The sequence below is a fragment of the Dermacentor andersoni genome, chromosome 6 (genome assembly GCF_023375885.2).
Source record: "Dermacentor andersoni chromosome 6, qqDerAnde1_hic_scaffold, whole genome shotgun sequence".
In the NCBI taxonomy this organism is placed as follows: Eukaryota; Metazoa; Arthropoda; class Arachnida; order Ixodida; family Ixodidae; genus Dermacentor; species Dermacentor andersoni.
In genome coordinates, this window is record NC_092819.1 from 110675187 (window position 1) to 110680847 (window position 5661).

Sequence of the window (5661 nt, forward strand, 5' to 3'; positions counted from 1 at the left end):
TATGCCCTGTATATATTATTGCTTTTCTGCGTCTTTTTCTCTAAATATCCCTTCAAGAATTGTACTCCCAGATATGTTCATCATTCGTGTACTGTACTTTCTAGTATTAGTGCCTTACGTTAAGTTTTACTCGTGTTATTTCCTTAAGTGTACCTCTGTGGCCTTTCATTGCTTCAGTTGATCCTTTTTCATGTTTTGATCTTGGTAGTAATGTTGATGAGCCCTGCATTGAGGCGTATCTTTGTATTGCACTTTAGAAGGCTGCTCACTCTTCTTTTCTTTGTCTTGATTTTGTAACCCCCCTTACACAATGCCCCCATAGGGCCTGTAAGGTATTTTTAATAAATAAATAAATAAAACGTTCAGTGAAAATAAAGCACGTGGCGAGACAAAATTGAGACAGCCTGCGCTGGTATCGACGACACGCAGATTTAATTGGGCAAACTTCATGAGAGAAGCACTGAAAATATAGCACAGTTAGGTGTATTGTCTGCCAGATAAATGATGCTGAAAATAGATCTAGAAGAAATTGCCTTGTTTTTTGCAGCATCGCTGATAAACAAAAAGAATCATGGTCTGATTCTGAGAAAATCATTTTTGCACATTGTAAACAATATTAAGATGTACAAATAGAACCGCGTGATATTGAGCGTGCACAGCGCACTGGGTCTATCCAAGCTGGAAAGAGCAGGCCTATAAATTGAGGTTCGCTCACATTAAAAGCGAAGATCTTGTCCTTTCTTCGGCTCGGAAGTTCAAAGATACGTGCTATGCCTGTGCACAAGATCTCGCCCCAAGCACGCGTATTGCCCAGAATCGCCTGATCGAGTTTGGATGGGCCCGTAAACTGCGGTACAAATTGCGACATGGAAAGCTTATCGTAGGTAAAAAAACCTACTACTTCGACCACACTTCTTACCAGGTCATGGAGGAAGGCCTTTAGCCATCATTGAGGCCAAATCGTACACCGCATCCACGGAACTATTAGCCTTTATCATTCCTGCTCACTAACATCCGAAGTGTTGTTCCCAAGCGTGATGCACTGTGCAGTCTAATAGGCTCATCTTCTCGCGATGCCTTACTACTAACAGAAACATGGCTTAACTCATCAATCGATTATACCAAGATTCTCCCTTACCTCTCGTATTTTGACATTTTTCGGAAAGATAGAACCGATAACTCACGCGGTGGGGGTGTATTAATCGCCACTAAGCGGAACCTACATTGTTCACTTGTAAACCTCTCTTTACAACTGGAAATGATTTGGATGCGATGCATTGCTACACACCCACACATTCTGATTGGTATTTGCTATCGGTCTCCTAGTACCGACAGTTATTTCGCGCCTTTACTTCATGAAGCCTTAGATACGTTAACAAAAATTTATCCTAACAGTCCTGTCCTTCTGTTTGTCGATTTTAATTTTCCAACTATTGATTGGTCCGATCCTGCCCCTACATTATCTAAAAGCAGCTCCGCTAGCGATTTCTTAAACACGTGCGTAACATCCGGCTTAGCGCAGCTCGTCACTGACTCAACCCGCGTTACCGCTCACTCGTCCAACAATTTAGATCTTGTATTAACAACTCACCCTGATAACTTTACCGCTGTCACCTTATTGCGCGGTTTGAGCGACCACCTGACAGTACATATTTCGTTTCATTGCAACGTACTAAAGAAGCAAAAAAATCGGAAAACACTTACACTCTATGATAAAGGGGACTAAGTCAGCATGAACCGAGAATTATCTGAGTACTTCGTATGTTGGTCGCTAAATTTCAATTAAAGTCTCTCGAGTCGAACTGGCTGCTTTGCAAAGCAGAGATGCATCGCCTTATAGGTCTTTACAACCCCACCATTACAATAACGGAAAAAAACAACATCACCATGGTTTAATGTATCCCTCAAACGGCTAAATAACAAGAAAAAAAAACGGCTGTTTTGATCAACCAAATGATCTAGTTCTTCTTCCATATGGCAGAAGTATTATGCAGTTCAGAAAGAATATGACAAGTTAACCTCTCAAACTAAACACAAGTTTCTTTCTACCACTTTACCAGCTATGCTACAAACTAGCCCGAAGCTATTTTGGAAACCTATTAATCCTAATCAACGGAATGAGATATCACTTATCAATAGCTCCGGACTTCCCACCCTTGCGACTAAGTTTGCAGATCTTCTTTACACAACATTTAGTTCGTTTTTCACTAATGAATTACCTGACGGCTTACCCGATCCACCATACTTCGCATATCCGCTCATGCAAAATATCACATTCAATCCAGTCGGCATTGTCAAAGTAATTCGATCATTGAAGAATTCGTCATCGACAGCAGTAGACGGTATCAATGGCAAAGTGCTAAAAAATACTAAAAATGCGTGTAGCCTGTTTTTATCACTCATATTGCAGGAATCACTCAACAGCGCTTCCATTCCACATGACTGGCAGGTGGGCAAGGTCATTCCAGTCTTCAAGAAAGGAAGCCGATCATCACCGAGTAACTACCGCCCTATTTTCATAACAAGCGTGTCTTGTAAAATATTAGAACATATTTTATACTCGCATGTTGCTAACTTCCTTACATCCGTCAATTTTTTTCACCCAAGTCAACACGGTTTCTGGAAAAATTATTCCTGCGACACCCAACTTGCTCTTTTCTTGCACGACTTACATTTAAACCATGATCGTAACATCCTGACTGACACAATAATTTTAGATTTTGAAAAAAGCGTTCAATAAGGTACCTCATGGTCGTCTCTTAATAAAGTTATCCTGTCTTAACATTCATCCTTGTGTTCTAAGCTGGATTCGAAGGTTTTTAACTAACTGTCAGCAGTTCATATTCACACTATTCGCACTCACACTCTTCATCCTTAACACCTGCACTTTCAGGCGTACCTCAAGGTAACGTACTTGGTCCCCTCCTTTTATTAATACACATCAATGACCTGCCTAGTTATATTTCTTCTCATATCCGACTCTTCGCAGATGATTGTGTGGTTTGCCGAGCAGTTACTAACCCCACCGACCATTTGGCGTTACAAAAGGACCTATCGCGCCTAGAAAACTGGTGTAATACTTGGCTGATGTGATTAAATGTAGCTAAAACCGTGTTAATGTCTATTCATCGTATTCTTAATTACGATGTGCCTAATTATAACATTAATAACACGCATATTGCAACAACTGATTTATTAAAATATCTTGGTGTGTATATCTCGCATGACTTAACTTGTACCTGTCATGTTAACCACATAATAAATTCTGCTAATCGTACTCTAGGTTATCTACGCCATAACCTTTGCTAGCTCCTCCCTCAACTAAACAACTTGGTTTTCTAGGCTTTGTGCAGACCAAACTGCAGTATGCCGATGCTATTTTTGACCCCCACCACAATAACCTTAATAACACCCTCCAGTGGGTTCACAACCGCGCGACACGATTTATTCTGTCAACTTATTCGTACAATTCAAGCATCCCAGCACTAAAAGCCCAAATAAGCTTACCCTTCTAGCCTCACGCAGTAGAACAGCACGTTTTAACCTTTTTCATAATTTTTTTTTTCATTCTTTGCCTTTCGACAACCCGTACATAAAAAGATCACATCGCATTGCCCGCACCAGTCACTCTAACACAGTATATCCCCCACAAGACCATACCGTGACTTTTCAGCAATCATTCTTTCTGCGCATAACACGAGACTGCAATCCCACAGAGGTTACCACTATCATCGACCCACTTGCATTCAAACGACTCATCAAAAATATCCCTTCGTTTTTTGTATTATCTATCCTTGTCACTAACCCCCCACTCACTCATGTAATGTCTCAACAAGAGACCTTTCGGAAAATAAATAAATAAAAATAAATAAATAAATAAAACACTAAGTTCTGACCTGCCTAGATTGTCAGTGGCGCAAATCACCTCCAAGGAAACCAGCCGGTTTCCTACAACCCATTCAAATACCGTAAACGTCATATTACGATATCAGTATGAACCTCTTGCGTCCATTATGATCTTGGGTCTCTACGAATGGGCCTCTCAGGTCCTCCACTACTGCTAACCGTTGACTCATCGTAGAAACTGACTATCTTAATCGTTACGCCGGAACAAAAGCTATTCAGGGAGGCACAGCAGCAGAGGTGACATGATATTTGATAGAGAATGCTGTCCTCAGATACGGCGCAGCAACCATCGTCATAATAGACCGAGGAACTGCAGTAACAGTCGCGCTTTTAGATCACATCCTAATGCTGAGCGGCACGACTCATCGAACGACAAGAGCCTACCATCCACGAACAAACGGACTAACAGAGCGCCTGAGCAAAACACTCGACGATATGTTTTCAACGTACGCGAATATAGAGCATAAAATTTGGACGAGATTCTGCTTTTATCACGTTTGCTTATAACACGGCTAAACAGGAAACTACACGGATAACTCCATTGAGCCTTGTCGACGGACGGGAAGTAAGGACCATGCTCGTAGCCATACTACCGCACGAACATGAAGATGTTGACAGGATGTCCATACCTTTACGCAACGTGCAGGAGCCAGGCAGCTCACACGCGTGCGAATACACTTGCAGCAACAGTACGATACAGGTCGCTATTATGCCCATCACAGACCTGTAACTTACAAAACCGGCGAGAGAGTATGGATGAGGACGCCAATACGAAAACGGGGACTATCTGAGAAGCTCCTAAGACGATATTTCAGATTCTGTAAAGTGCTGCGACGGCTCAGTGACGTCACATACGAGCACGTTTTTGGTAGCGCTTAGTGCGCAAGGCGCCGCCAACACCGTTCTGAACTTGTGCACGTTGTTCGCATGAAGCCTTATGTCAGCGAGTGACTGTACTACGGACATTCCTTTACTCTTTTGGAGAGCCGGTAAATGACGTGTCTTCTGTATAGAAGCGTAGAATACGCTGAGGATTTTGGCTTTGACGGACTCCGTGCAGTGGGACTCGTGGAATTCAGACGCGAAGACGACGTCTTTGTTCTGGTGCTTTGTTCAACAGGCTTTCTTGCCGTATTCCTGTTCCTATACCGCGACAACATATATAGCAGCCAAAAATTATATCAACAGTCTGGTCAGTTTTTTACAAATGCTGTTTATAACCGGTCTCGCCTTTGCATGGTGATATAATTTACTCAGGGAGTGCGCTCACTTTTAACCGGAGAAAGAAGAAAGCTGTTTTTATGTTGAGGTACAATTCCAAAGCAAAACTTTTCTTATTAATGTTTGGCTCGTACGTTACTTAAAATTTAGAAGCCAAATATACCGCTCACATTAAAATGCAGCCCTTTCAAAAACATGGTGCCATTCTATGAGCACACATAGTTTGATACTTCAGCCATTAACCTAAAAAGAATGTCACACATGACCGGATTCTTCAAATACGCATATGTAGTCGCCTTGTATGAACGTACTGTTGATTCAGGAATAAAAGGACAAATACCCTTAGTAATGTACTTGTAGGGGCATACACTAAAATTAGGCACTTTTTCAAAAATCCTGTTGTGCAATAATGCTGAATGCAATTCACGTACTTATTTGCGTACTTGGGCATGGCCATCTGTAAAAGATTGCTATGTATAGTTCCTGTACATTTTGTTCAAGGTGAAGAAAGACGTGAAATTATGTCTGTACGTG